This window comes from Manis pentadactyla, chromosome 9 (assembly GCF_030020395.1).
Source record: "Manis pentadactyla isolate mManPen7 chromosome 9, mManPen7.hap1, whole genome shotgun sequence".
Lineage (NCBI taxonomy): Eukaryota > Metazoa > Chordata > Mammalia > Pholidota > Manidae > Manis > Manis pentadactyla.
Window position 1 is genome coordinate 53863091 of NC_080027.1, and position 13462 is coordinate 53876552.

Genomic DNA, 13462 nt, shown 5'->3' on the forward strand with positions numbered 1-13462 from the left:
AATTAGCGATGTGAAGCATCTTTTCATGCGTCTGTTGGCCATCTGTATTTCTTTTTTGGAGAACTGTCTGTTCAGTTCCTCTGCCCATTTTTTAATTGGGTTATTTGTTTTTTGTTTGTTGAGACGTGTGAGCTCTTTTTATATTCTGGACGTCAAGCCTTTATCGAATGTGTCATTTTCAAATATATTCTCCCATACTGTAGGGTTCCTTTTTGTTCTATTGATGGTGTCTTTTGCTGTACAGAAGCTTTTCAGCTTAATATAGTCCCACTTGTTCATTTTTGCTGTTGTTTTCCTTGCCTGGGGAGATATGTTCAAGAAGAGGTCACTCATGTTTATGTCTAAGAGGTTTTTGCCTATGTTTTCTTCCAAGAGTTTATTGGTTTCATGACTTACATTCATGTCTTTGATCCATTTTGAGTTTACTTTTGTATATGGGGTTAGACAATGGTCCAGTTTCATTCTCCTACATGCAGCTGTCCAGTTTTGCCAGCACCATCTGTTGAAGAGACTGTCATTTTGCCATTGTATGTCCATGGCTCCTTTATCAAATATATGTCTGGGTTAATGTCTGGATTCTCTAGTCTGTTCCATTGGTCTGTGACTCTGCTCTTGTGCCAGTACAAAATTGTCTTGATTAGTATGGCTTTATACTAGAGGTTGAACTTGGGGAGTGAGATCCCCCCTACTTTATTCTTCTTTCTCAGGATTGCTTTGGCTATTCGGGGTCTTTGGTGTTTCCATATGAATTTTTGAATGATTTGTTCCAGTTCATTGAAGAATGTTGCTGGTAGTTTCATAGGGATTGCATCAAATCTGTATATTGCTTTGGGCAGGATGGCCATTTTGACGATATTAATTCTTCCTAGCCACGAGCATGGGATAAGTTTCCATCTGTTAGTTTCCCCTTTAATTTCACTTAAGAGTGACTTGTAGTTTTCAGAGTATAAGTCTTTCACTTCCTTGGTTAGGTTTATTCCTAGGTATTTTATTTTTTTTGATGCAATTGTGAATGGAGTTGTTTTCCTGATTTCTCTTTCTGTTGGTTCATTGTTAGTCTATAGGAAAGCCACAGATTTCTGTGTATTGATTTTGTATCCTGCAACTTTGCTGTATTCCGATATCAGTTCTATTAGTTTTGGGGTGGAGTCTTTAGGGTTTTTTATGTACAGTATCATGTCATCTGCAAATAGTGACAGTTTAACTTCTTCTTTACCAATCTGGATTCCTTGTATTTTTTTGTTTTGTCTGATTGCCGTGGCTAGGACCTCCAGTACTATGTTAAATAACAGTGGAGAGAGTGGGCATCCCTATCTAGTTCCCGATCTCAGAGGAAATGCATTCAGCTTCTCGCTGTTCAATATAATGTTGGCTGTCGGTTTATCATAGATGGCCTTTATTATGTTGAGGTACTTGCCCTCTATTCCCATTTTGCTGAGAGTTTTTAACATGAATGGATGTTGAACTTTGTCAAATGCTTTTTCAGCATCTATGGAGATGATCATGTGGTTTTTGTCTTTCTTTTTGTTGATGTGGTGGATGATGTTGATGGACTTTCGAATGTTGTACCATCCTTGCATCCCTGGGACGAATCCCACTTTGTCATGGTGTATGATCCTTTTGATGTATTTGTGAATTCGGTTTGCTAATATTTTGTTGAGTATTTTTGCATCTACGTTCATCAGGGATATTGGTCTGTAGTTTTCTTTTTTGGTGGGTCTTTGCCTGGTTTTGGTATTAGGGTGATGTTAGCTTCATAGAATGAGTTTGGGAGTATCCCCTCCTCCTCTATTTTTTGGAAAACTTTAAGGAGAATGGGTATTATGTCTTCCCTGTATGTCTGATAAAATTCTGAGGTAAATCCATCTGTCCCGGGGGTTTTGTTCTTTGGTAGTTTTTTGATTACTGCTTCAATTTCGTTGCTGGTAATTGGTCTGTTTAGATTTTCTGTTTCTTTCTGGGTCAGTCTTGCAAGGTTGTATTTTTCTAGGAAGTTGTCCATTTCTCCTAGTTTTCCCGGCTTGTTAGCATATAGGTTTTCATAGTATTCTCTAATAATTCTTTGCATTTCCGTGGGGTCCGTCATGATTTTTCCTTTGTCGTTTCTGATACTGTTGATTTGTGTTGACTCTCTTTTCCTCTTAATAAGTCTGGCTAGAGGCTTATCTATTTTGTTTATTTTCTCGAAGAACCAGCTCTTGGTTTCATTGACTTTTGCTATTGTTTTATTCTTCTCAATTTTATTTATTTCTTCTCTGATCTTTATTATGCCCTCCTTCTGCTGACCTCAGGCCTCATTTGTTCCTCTTTTTCCAATTTCGATAATTGTGACATTAGACCATTCATTTGGGATTGTTCTTCCTTTTTTAAATATGCTTGGATTACTATATACTTTCCTCTTAAGACTGCTTTTGCTGCGTCCCGCAGAAGTTGGGGCTTAGTGTTGTTGTTGTCATTTGTTTCCATATATTGCTGGATCTCCATTTTGATTTGGTCATTGATCCATTGATTATTTAGGAGCGTGTTGTTAAGCCTCCATGTGTTTGTGTCCCTCTTTGCTTTCTTTGTACAGTTTATTTCTAGTTTTATGCCTTTGTGGTCTGAAAAGTTGGTTGGTAGGATTTCAATCTTTTGGAATTTTCTGAGGCTCTTTTTGTGGCCTAGTATGTGGTCTATTCTGGAGAATGTTCCATGTGCACTTGAGAAGAATGTATATCCTGTTGCTTTTGGATGTAGAGTTCTATAGATGTCTATTAGGTCCATCTGCTCTACTGTGTTGTTCAGTGCTTCCGTGTCCTTACTTATTTTCTGCCCAGTGGATCTATCCTTTGCGGTGAGTGGTGTGTTGAAGTCTCCTAGAATGAATGCATTGCAGTCTATTTCCCCCTTTAGTTCTGTTAGTATTTGTTTCACATATGCTGGTGCTCCTGTGTTGGGTGCATATATATTTAGAATGGTTATATCCTCTTGTTGGACTGCGCCCTTTATCATTATGCAGTGTCCTTCTTTATCTCTTGTTACTTTCTTTGTTTTGAAGTCTATTTTGTCTGATATTAGTACTGCAACCCCTGCTTTCTTCTCGCTGTTGTTTGCTTGAAATATGTTTTTCCTTCCCTTGACTTTTAGTCTGTACATGTCTTTGGGTTTGAGGTGAGTTTCTTGTAAGCAGCATATACATGGGTCTTGCTTTTTTATCCATTCTATTACTCTGTGTCTTTTGATTGGTGCATTCAGCCCATTAACATTTAGGGTGACTATTGAAAGATATGTACTTATTGCCATTGCAGGCTTTAAATTCGTGGTTACCAAAGGTTCAAGGTTAGCCTCTTTAGTATCTTACTGCCTAACTTAGCTCGCTTATTGAGCTGTTATATACACTGTCTGGAGATTCTTTTCTTCTCTCCCTTCTTGTTCCTCCTCCTCGATTCTTCATATGTTGGGTGTTTTGTGCTGTGCTCTTTCTAGGAGTGCTCCCATCTAGAGCAGTCCCTGTAAGATGTCCTGTAGAGGTGGTTTGTGGGAAGCAAATTCCCTCAGCTTTTGTTTGTCTGGTAATTGTTTAATCCCACCGTCATATTTGAATGATAGTCGTGCTGGATACAGTATCCTTGTTTCAAGGCCCTTCTGTTTCATTGTATTAAATATATCATGCCATTCTCTTCTGGCCTGTAGGGTTTCTGTCGAGAAGTCTGATGTTAGCCTGATGGGTTTTCCTTTATAGGTGACCTTTTTCTCTCTAGATGCCTTTAAAACTCTTTCTTTGTCCTTGATCTTTGCCATTTTAATTATTATGTGTCTTGGTGTTGTCCTCCTTGGATCCTTTCTGTTGGGGGTTCTGTGTATTTCCTTGGTCTGTTCAATTATTTCCTCCCCCAGTTTGGGAAAGTTTTCAGCAATTATTTCTTCTAAGATACTTTCCATCTCTTTTCCTCTCTCTTCTTCTTCTGGAACCCCTATAATACGGATATTGTTCCTTTTGGATTGGTCACACAGTTCTCTTAATATTGTTTCATTCCTGGAGATCCTTTTATCTCTCTCTATGTCAGCTTCTATGCGTTCCTGTTCTCTGATTTCAATTCCATCAATGGCCTCTTGCATCCTATCCATTCTGCTTATAAACCCTTCCAGAGTTTGTTTCATTTCTGCAATCTCCTTTCTGGCATCTGTGATCTCCCTCCGGAGTTCATCCCATTTCTCTTGCGTATTTCCCTGCATCTCTTCAGCATGTTTATGATTCTTATTTTGAATTCTTTTTCAGGAAGACTGGTTAGGTCTGTTTCCTTCTCTGGTGTTGTCTCTGTGATCTTTGTCTGCCTGTAGCTTTGCCTTTTCATGGTGATAGGAATAGTCTGCAGAGCTGGGATGAGTGACGGCTGGAAGAACTTCCCTTCTTGTTGGTTTGTGGCCCTCCTCTCCTGGGAGAACAGCGACCTCTAGTGGCTTTTGCTGGGCAGCTGAGCGCAGACAGGGTTTCTGCTTCCTGCCGGGCTGCTATGGAGTTTATCTCCGCTGTTGCTGTGGGCGTGGCCTGGTTCAGGCCTCTGCTCCAAAGTGGTGGAGTGGCGTTGGAGCAGGAGCTGCTGGGAGGCTATTTATCTCCGTAAGGGGCCTCCCTGCTCCCTGCAGCCCAGGGGTTAGGGTGCCCAGAGATCCCCGGATTCCCTACCTCTTGATTAAGTGTCCCACCCTGCCCCTTTAAGACTTCCAAAAAGCACCCGCCAAAACAAAACAACGACCACAAAAAAAAAAAAAAAAATGGTCGCTCGCTTTTCTGGTGTCCTCTGGCGCCAGGCCACCGGTGCCCACTCACTGTTCTTGCTGCCCTGTTTCCCTAATCTTGGGGGCCCTATCCCTTTAAGACTTCCAAAAAGCGCTCGCCAAAACAAAACAGCAAAAAAAAAAAAAAAAAAATTCGTCGCTTGCTTTTCTTATGTCCTCCGGCGCCCCGCCTCCAGTGCCCGCTCACTGTTCTTGCTGCCCTGTTTTCCTAGTATCCAGGGCCCTGCACTCTGGCCCGGATGGCTGGGGCTGGGTGTTCAGCAGTCCTGTGCTCCGTCTCCCTCCCGCTCTGCCTATTCTTCTCCCGCCTTGAGTTGGGGAAATGGGCGCTCGGCTCCCGCCGGGCCGGGGCTTGTATCTTACACCCTTCGCGAGGCACTGGGTTCTCTCAGGTGCGGATGTGGTCTGGATATTGTCCTGTGTCCTCTGGTCTTTATTCTAGGAAGTGTTGTCTTTGTTATATTTTCATAGATATATGTGGTTTTGGGAGGAGATTTCCGCTGCTCTACTCACGCCGCCATCTTCCGCCCCTCTCTCTAAGGTTCTGTATCTTTTATCCTTGCCATTTTAATTACTATGTGTCCTGGCATGGACTTCCTTCGGTTCATCTTGTTAGGGACTCTCTGATTCCAGGACTTGGATGTCTGTTTCTTGCCCCAGACTGGGGAAGTTTTCAGCTATTACTTCTTCAAATAGGTTTTCTGTCCCTTTCTCTCTCTTTTCTCCTCCTGGAACCCTTATGGTGTGAATGTTGTTCCCTTTGAGGTTGTCACAGAGATCCCTTAGCATCTTCTCATTGTTTAAGATTGTTTTTTCTTTCTGTTGCTCAAATCTTTCAGATCACTGAACCGTTCTGCATCTTCTAATCTGCTATTAATTCCCTCTTTGTATTTTTAGTTTCAGTTATTGTATTCTTCAGCACTGACTGGTTCTTTTTGTACTTTCCATCTCTGTTGAAGTCCTCCCTGAGTATGTCTGTTCTTCTTCCAGTCTAGTAAGTATCTGTATGACTATTACTTTAGATTCCTTATCAGGTAGATTGATCATGTCTGTTTTGTTTATCACTTTTTCTGTTTTGTCTTGTTCTTTTATTTGGAACATTTTCCTCTGCCTTCTCACTTTGTCTTGTTCTCTGAATTTGTTTTTATGTATTAGATCAGCTACATCTCCTGGTCTTGAAAGCAGTAGTTTTATGTAGTAGGCATCCTGTGGTGCCCAGAAGCACAAAACCTCTTGCTCACCAGAGCCAGGTGCTCCAGCAGTGTCCCCTGTGTGGGCTGTGTGCACCCTCCTGTTGTGGCAGAGCCACAACTGCTATTGGTGGGCTGGTGAGCAGAGCCAGTCATCAGCCTGGCTGCCAGTAAAGGCAGATTGTGCTGCTGCTTTGTCTTGGTTTGTGTGACTCTCTGATACAGCTTAAAACTTGGCAGCTCCCTTGCTGGTACACTATGGGCAGGGCCAGCCTTCAGCCTAGCTGCCAGCAATGGTTGATGTGATTATTCAGGGCTGGGCATATTGGGTGGGGCAAGTCTGGAGGGAAATACCAGGGCAGAGCAAGCAGGGCAGATGGAGACTTTCAGTACTGGTTCCTGCAAGTGTCTGGCCAGGTAGGCTGAAAAGTGGCAACTTCCAGCCCTTTCTCCCCAAGAGAGAACACCCTTAGACCCCACCCCTCTGGCACATTTCCTGAAGTTAATAAATCTCCTTTCAAATTGCTGCTGTGTGGGGTCTCAAACCAATGAACACAGCACACTGGTCTTCCACAGGCAGAGACTGGGGTCTCCCTTAGCCCTCCAGCTCTCCCTGGCATTAAGCCCTGTTATTTTCAAAGCCTGATATTATGGGGACTTGTCTTCCTGGAGTAGATCCCCAGGGCCTGCTGTGCCAGGTTTCCAGGCATTTATCTCCTCTCTCAATTTCTCATCCCACACTTATGGGTTGGAATAGAAGAAGGGCTTAGATCCCAATCATTGTAGTTCTGCCCCTTCACCCTTCTTAATGTGGTCTTCTCTTTTTTATTAACTGTAAATGGTCTGTTCTGCCAGTCTTCAGATCATTTTCAGAGTTAGTTGTATTAGATATAGTTGTTTCATCAGTGTGTATGTGAGAAGTGATCACAATAACCTCCTATTCTGCATCTTCCCAGAATCTGAAAAGGAATCATTTTGAAATACACCAGAGCACTCTGTTCTTAACAAGGCCTGCCCTGAGGAGAAATGATTTTATCAGAGCCTAAACTGCTGGGGTTTTATCACAGCCTAGTCTACCTGGGGGTGGGGAATATACAACTCCAGACATCCAGTCACACCTAAGCAGAGGTGGGGGACTGAGCAGCACATGTGATTTCCTAATTCAGGGGTAAAAGTCACCAGAAAACTGAGACCTAATCACAGGATTATAGAACACTTCCCCTCCCCCTTATACCTTAACACTACATTACTAAATTCCTATTTGCCTTAGTTCCTTTTACCCAGAACATCATGTCCACCTTTCAAAAAGTTATAAGACATTCCAAAAGGCAAAATACACAATTAGCAAAGGCAACAGGTCCAGATATGGCAGGGATGTTGGAATTAACAGACTAGGAATTTAAAATAGCTATGATTAATATGCTAAGGGCTTTAACGGATAAAGTAGACATCATGCAAGAACAGATGGGCACTATAAGCAGAGATTGAAATCCTAAGGAAAACAAAACACTAGAAATGCTAGAGAGAAAAACTCTTGTAACAAACGAAGAATGTGTTTGATCAACTTATTAGCAGCTTTACACAGTTAAGGAATCTCTGAGCTTAAAGATACATCAACAAACTAAAACTGAAAAGCAAAGACAACAGAGACTAAAGAAAACAGAACAGAATATCCAAGGACTATAGGACAACTACAGAAGGCATTGCTTATGTATAATGGGAATACCAGGAAAATGAAAGATAAAAAGAACAGAAGAAATGTTTGAAACAATTGTGACTGAGAATTTCCCTGAAGTAATATCAGACAACAAACCTCAGATCCAGGAAGCTCAGAAAATACCAAGAAAGAAAAATGCCAAAACAAACTCATATGAAAGCCAAAAATGATCCCCTAGCATATAATTTTTAAACTACAGAAAATCAAAGATAAAGAAAAAGCCCTGAAAGAAGCCAGAGTTAAAAAAAAGTCTTACCCATAGAAGAACAAAGATAAGAATTAATCCAATTTTCTCAAAACCATGTAAACAAGAAGAGAGTAGAGTGAAGTATTAAATGTGCTGAGAAAAAAATACCCCACCAACGTAGAATTCTTACCCTGTTAAATCATTCTTCAAAAGTGAAGGAGAAACACTTACTCAAACCAAAACTAAGGGAATTTGTTATAAGTAGACCTGTCTTACAGGAAATGTTTTAAAAGTTCTTTAGAGAGAAGAAAAATAATATAGGTCAGAAACTCAGAACTTTGTAAAGAAAGGAAGAGCATTGAAGAAGAAAAATATTTCGAAATGATACCAACAACATATTAGATTATATGTGCTTACGTCTGTATGCATATGTATGCATGTGCATAAGTGAAATGAATGACAGCAATGATGTAAGAGACAGGAGGAAGGCATTAGGAATATTTTGTTATTATAAGGTACTTGCACTGTCTGTAAAACAGTATAGAATTATTTGAAAGTAGACTTGAATTAGTTGTAAATGTATACAGCAAACTACAGAACAACCACTAAAAAAAGAAGTATATTTGATCTGCTAAGGAGATAAAGTGGAATAATATAAAATACTCAGTTACAACCAAAGAAGACAGAAGTGTGGAATACAAAAACAAAGAATGAGGGCAACAAATAGAAAACAGTAACAAATATGGTAAATATTAATCCAACTATATCAATAATCACATGAAATATCAATTATCTAAATACACCTGTCAAAAGACAGAATGCCAGAGTGAATTGAAAACACCCTTACTTGTTGTCTATAAGACAAATATAAAGATATAAAAAAAGCAGAATGACAGAAAGATATACACTGTACCACTAATCATAAAGGTGGAATAGCTATATTAATTTCAGACAGAGCACATGCAAGAGTGAGAGAAGTCATCAGGAATAAAGAGGGGCATTACATAATGGCAAAAGAGTCAATACTCCAAGAAAATGTAATAATCTTTAATATGTATGTGCCTAACAACAGAGTGTCAAAATATGTGCAGTGAAAACTAATAGAACTGCATGGAGAAATAGATGAGTCCACTATCATAGCTGGAGACTTCAATGCCACTCTTATCAGAAATGGACAGATCCCACAGGCAGAAAATCAGTAAGAACATAGTTAAACTCAACAGCACCATCAATCAACTGGATATAATTAACATCTATAGACTACTTCATCCAAAAACAAATTACACATATTTCTCAAGTTCACATGGAACATTCACCAAGATAGACTGCATTCTAGGTCATAAAATATGCCTTAAAAAATACAAAAGAATAGAAATCATATACTTTCTGCTCTCAGAATACAATAGAATTAAACTAGAAGTCAGTAACAGAGAAATAACTGGAAAAATTCCCAAGTACTTGAAGATTAAACAACATATTTCTAATAAGCACAAGGGTCAAAGAAGAAATTTCAAAGAAATTTAAAAATATTTTGAACTAAATGAAAATGAAAATACAACTTATTTGTGGGATACAGTGAAACCAGTGCTTAAGGGAAATGTATAGCATTGAATGTATATATTAAAAAGGAAGAAAGATCTAAAATTAACAATCCAAACTTCTACCTTAGGAAACTAGAAAAAGAAAAGCAAATTACATCCAAAGTAAACAGAAAAAAAGAAATAATAAAAATGAGAGAAGAGATCAATGAAATTGAAAACAAGAAATTAATATAATCAACAAAACAGAAAAATCAATAAAATTGATAAGCCCCCAGCCATGCTAAGGAAAAAAAGACACAAATTACTCAGAAACAAAAGAAGGGACTTTACTATGGATCTCAGGGACACTAATGGAATAATAAAGTATTATGAACAACTCTGTGCCCACAAATTTGATGACAGATGAAATGGGCCAATTTGATGAAAGATACAGTCTGCCAAAACTCACCCAAGAAGAAATATGCAACCAAAATAGGCCCATATCTATTAAAGAATTGAATTAATCATTAATAACCTTCCAAAACAACAACATACCTGAATGGGTTCACTGGTGAATTCTACCAAACATTTAAGGAAGAAATTACATTGATTTCCAGCTTCCTAACATTCTATGATGCCTGCATTACCTAACACTGAAACCAGACAGACATTTGCAAAAGAAAACTGCAGACCAATAACTCTCATGAACATAGATGCAAAATTCCTCAACAAAATATTAGCAAATCAAATCCAACAATGCATAAAAAGAATATACATTATAATCAAGAGGGATTTATCTGAAGTATGCAAAGCTGGTTCAATATTTGAAAATCAATTAATGACACCCATAACATCAATAGGTTAAAAAAGAAAACTCACATGATCACATCAATCAATGCAGAAAGGCATTTGACAAAATACAATATTTAGTCTGATAAAAATCCTCAGCAAACTAGGAATAGAGAGGAGTGTCTTCAACTTGATAAAGAGCAGCTAAAAAAACAAAAAACAAAAAACAAATCCCTACACCTAACATCATACTTACTGGTAAGAAACTTGAAGCTTTGTTGATAAGATAAAAAACAAGGCAAGGATGTTCCTTCTCACCACTCCTGCTCAACATCATACTAGAAATCCTAAACAATGCAATAAGAGAAGAAAAAGAAATAAAAGGTATGCAGATTGGGAAAGAAGCAATAAAACTGTCTTTGTTCACAGATGACATGATTGCCTATGCAGGAAAATCTGAAAGAATCAACAGAAAACTTCTAGGAACTAAAAAGCAGTTGTAACAGAGGATTGATGATTGCCAGGGGCTGGGCATAGGAAGGAATGAATAGGCAGAGCAGAGGATGTCTAAGGCAATGAAACTATTCAATATGATACTACAATATTACAATGGTGGATACAATGGTCAGTATAGATTTGTCAAAACCCATAGAATATATACTAAAAGTGAACTGTAATGTAAACTATGGAGTTTGGATAGTGATGATGGGTCAATATAGGTTCATCAAGTATATAACAAATGTACCACTCTGATGCTGGATGTAGATAATAGGGAAGGTTGTTCATATGTGGGAACAGGAAGTATATGGAAACTCTCTGTTCTTTCTGCTTGATTTTACTATGAACCTAAAACTGCTCCAAAAAAAGTATTTATTTTTTTAAGTAGCTCACAGTGTGGAGCTGGATCCCTACTCCATCATACTAAAAAAAAAAACCTCTAAATGGATTGAAGGCCTAAATGTGAGAGGTAAAATTATAAAGTTGATGGAAAAAATACTGGAGAATATCTTTGTGATCACAGTTTTCTAGGAGAGAACACAAAAGTACAAGTGCTAGAAATAGGTGAATTTGACTAGATGAAAGTTATTTCTGTGAGAAGAATTACAAGGAGGAAAAGAACCTCTGGGAGACAGAAAGATACTTGTAAATGATGAGAGATTCATATCTAGAAAGTCCTACAAATAAGCAAGAAAAAGAGGAAATATCCACTGGCAAAGATTCTGAATAAGCAATTCACAGAAGGAGAAATCTATGAGGAGTGCTCAAATTTGTTAAATTAAAGCAAGATACTACTTTATATCCATCAGATTGGAAACAGTGAACAAAGCCAGTAATCACAAATGCTGATAAAGACATGGGTAAATGGGAACATTTGTCCATAGCTAATAGAATAAAAGTAGGTGTAGCCATTCTGCAGAACAATCAGGCAGTAGTAGGTGTAATTAACATGGTTAAAATACCTACACCCCAACAACCCAGCAATCCCCCTACATTGTGATATTGCTGAGAACCTCTCATGTGAATTCACAAAGAGAGCAGCATGAGGACTTGAGCCATATTTGTGGAGGCAAAGAGCTGACAGTTGGCCAAGTGCCCCTCGCTGGGAGAATGGATAAGTAAAACGTGGTCTATGCATTGGAATATTAGCAGTCAGGAGCAATGAGTTACATTCACATAGAGTAACGTTGACATAGAGGCATCCCCCACTTTTCAAAAGTCCGACATTCGGCTTCTTTGCTTTTACAAAAGACCTACTTTAGTACCTATTCTAACTAACCAAAAGAAATCCAAAGAGGACTTTAATAACATGCACTTTTGCATGTTCTTTAACTGTTACAGAGGCAGCACACACTCCAAGCAGTGAGAGTAGCCCTGCCCAGCTCCTTCCCCAGTAACTACACTCAGTATCTCAGCATCAAGCTGCCATAGCTTTGAAGTGTGTCTGAGCATCCAGGCTTTATCTTGATTTGCCTGGTGTGTCTTAAGGTATCAGAAAAGATACCTTAAGGGAGGTTATTTTGGGGGCCTTGGAACACTCAAAATTTTTTCCATGTAAATTAATGGTAATTGCTTCTTCATTTTATGCCATTTGGGCTTATGAAAGTTTTTGTAGGAATGCTCTACCTTCAGATACTATAAGAAGAAATCTTTTTCTACTATAGGGAGAAAACTGTATCTTAAAATCATAAGGTTAAGAGAAAGAAACATTAAGTTATACACAGAAAAATATATCTAACTTCAAGTAAATTATATATAACATATATATTATATATACACATATAACACACATATATATACACACACACTCGGACATATATTAAATATTTAGAAGCAGGAGCTAAACAGAGAAGGGAAAAGGGAGTAGGATAAACAAAATGTAATATAAGATTGTCTTTTCTTTGTCCAGCAATGAAAGTAAGGAGTTCAAGTGACTTAATTTTTGTTACCTGCTGTCCTAAAAAGAAGAGGAATTTTAAAAATAAAATAAATACAATATGGCTATAATGACCTCCTTAAATTATATTTGAAGATTAAATGAATAATTCAGATAAACCACTCAATTTAGTGCCCCCAGCACACACTAAGCATTGAATAGATGTTATCTATTAATGTTATTAATGCATGACAGAGCTACTACCAGTCAATTGGAGTTGGCATTTAAGACCAAATGGATTTAGATAATTTGCCCCAAAAGATCCTTCCAGGTCCAGTAGCCTTATGATAGATACTACCGGAGGATAGGCAAGTACTGGCAGCAGACCCAGAAGCAAGCAGGAGAAATACTGGAACGTTGTTGGGGAAGGGGAATGGTTACCAGCTTTTTGCAGTGTCAGAGGAAATGTTGATGGGTAACTTGAGAGGAGACCAATACAATGTCTGAATTAAGAAAGTAGAGACTGCATGAGTAAATAGTGCTATGAAGCTGGGAGACTTCATGTACTCTGGTATACTTCCTCCAAAGGGGTGTTTTCTTTTAACATTTTTATTTCAAGTTATAAAGTTGTAGCTGAATTATAAAGTTATCTATTTAGAGAATGTTTGCTATGGATCATCCTTTCCCCATCCTCTCTCTTCCCCCAAAGTGGAACACAGGTTGTCCTAGTGAGATGAGCAAGATCATCACCTAGTGGTCTGTTGCTCAAAATGCTGACACAAGCTCCAAGTCCCAGAGAACAGAGAACATGTGCCAACGCTTTGCCCTCATGTTAATTCAACTAGCATTGACTGGGATCCTATGCCAGGCACTATTCTGGTGTCTGGGGATAGAGAGCTGCTAACA

The 13462-nt window shown here is 38.6% G+C and overlaps 1 protein-coding gene across 1 annotated transcript in view; it reads left to right on the forward strand.

The window, feature by feature from the left end:
* Positions 1–13462, forward strand: part of SPON1 (spondin 1) — a 282260-nt gene that overhangs the window by 70554 nt on the left and 198244 nt on the right. The window lies entirely within an intron of this gene.